At 59.4% G+C, this 1923-nt stretch overlaps 1 non-coding gene across 1 annotated transcript; it reads right to left on the bottom strand.

The window, feature by feature from the left end:
- Positions 1 to 1018: 1018 nt before the first annotated feature.
- On the bottom strand, positions 1019 to 1091 carry TRNAF-GAA (transfer RNA phenylalanine (anticodon GAA)). The gene has a single exon. It is a non-coding gene; the product is annotated as a tRNA-Phe (tRNA).
- Between the last annotated feature and the right edge of the window lie 832 nt (positions 1092 to 1923).

Genomic DNA, 1923 nt, shown 5'->3' with positions numbered 1-1923 from the left:
ATTTCTAACAGGTTCCTCAGTGATGCTGACCCTGCTGGTCTAGGGGTCACACTTTGAGCACCACGGGTCCAGAAAGTGCTTTAGGTGCAGGACGAGTCATTTTACGAAGCTGAAAGCTGCCACACCTTTACGCATTGGCCCAGTGAGCCTGGCTGGGCCACCCGAGTCACCCCAGGGCTGTCAGGCCTGCACCCCTGACCATCCGCTCACCATCCGCTCACCCCCAATGCCAAGGGGGGCAGTGGGATTAAGCAGCAAGGTTTGCTTTTTCTTCAGCTTGGGAAAGGATGCTTTGGAGAATGAAATTTGGGGTGAAGTTGCTTTTTCCAGAGGAACATCGTTTCTCCCACCGGCCCCCAAGGCGGTGCCCTGCCGGGCCACCCTCTCACCACCCCGGGGGCGCGCCCAGGCCGTCTCCATTGGTGCAGGAGGGCTGCTCCAGGTTCCGGGCTCCGGGCTCCGGGCTCCGGGCTCCGGGCTGCGGGCTGCGGGCTGCGGGCTGCGGGCTCCGGGCTCCGGGCTGCGGGCTGCGGGCTCCGGGCTGTGGGCTCCGGGCTCCCGGCTCCCGGCTCCGGGCTGCGCGCTCCCGGCTCCGGGCTCCTGGCCCCCGGCCCCCGGCCCCCGGTCCCCGGCTCTCGGCTCCGGGCTCCCGGCTCCCGGCTCCCGGCTCCGGGCTCCCGGCTCCCGGCTCCGGGCTGCGCGCCCCCGGCCCCCGGCCCCCGGCCCCCGGCCCCCGGCCCCCGGCTCCGGGCTCCGGGCTCCGGGCTGCGGGCTGCGGGCTCCGGGCTCCGGGCTCCTGGCTCCGCACCACGCACGCGCAGCAGCGGATCCGACCCCACCTCGGAGCGTCACGGAAGTGCGGCCTGTCAGCTGCAGCCTCAAGTATGGCTGAAAATAATTATTTCAAATTGTCGCTCGCTCTTCTAATACCGCTTCTTACCTGGGCTGCAATTATTGAGGCTACTCTGGAGAAAGGATCTTAAGAAATTTCTCCTTTGAGGGAGAGGATAAAAGGGTGTGCCGAAACCCGGGATCGAACCAGGGACCTTTAGATCTTCAGTCTAACGCTCTCCCAACTGAGCTATTTCGGCGCGTTTCTACCGGCTGCTAGAGCAACTTATCACTGAGTCTTTCCTACCGGCTTCTTCGTCTTGTTCTAGTCATCGTTTAGCGCATTTGTTGTCTTAAATGATTCTGTCAGAATTCTTGCGCCTTTTTTTTCAGCATGACTAGGTACACTTTATACGTTATTTACTTTCTTAAATATAATCCGAACTTCTGACGTAATAAAAATAATGACCATGAAAGACAGAGTGTGCCGGTTTCTGTTCTGCCGGCGCTTCGCCCGGGCGCGGGGTCAACGCCGCGATGGCGGCCACGCATCCGGGCTCCGTCCCCTCGGCCTTGTCCCTGCCAGACCCTGATCAGGGTGGTCCTCGGCCATCCCCCTGCACCAGTCGAGTTAGACCCTTCCTGTCCGCGCACGAGTCACCGTGTCCGCGAGTGTCGCTTTCCCTAGCCCACGCGACCCCAAAAAGTCTCAGAGCCCAGCGGGCAAGCAGCGTTTGTCCCATAAGAACCGATGAAGGCGTGGGTGACAGAAGGAACGTCGCCACAGTCAGGGCGGCCTGGGTGAGTCTGCAGCCTGCCTGTCATCCTGGGGCCTCAAAATCCCCATCCTGACTTACCATCCGTTTGCGTGGAGCCTGGCACGTTACAGGTGCTTCATAAAGGCTTGTTAACTAATTAATGACGGTTCTCAATGTCGATACTGCTTTCTACACGTGTCAACAAATGTTTCCTTAGCAACCACTACCTGCCAGGCACAGACATTTTGCAATTCCCAAATAGCCTTTTTTTTTTTTTTTTTTTTAATATTTGTCTCTCCGATTAAGTGTAATTCCCTGAAGGCAGGGATGTTAT

The sequence above is a fragment of the Loxodonta africana genome, chromosome 17, assembly GCF_030014295.1.
Source record: "Loxodonta africana isolate mLoxAfr1 chromosome 17, mLoxAfr1.hap2, whole genome shotgun sequence".
Classification (NCBI taxonomy): domain Eukaryota; kingdom Metazoa; phylum Chordata; class Mammalia; order Proboscidea; family Elephantidae; genus Loxodonta; species Loxodonta africana.
Note: the sequence above shows the minus strand (reverse complement) of the source record. Positions and strands in the feature narration are given on the sequence as shown.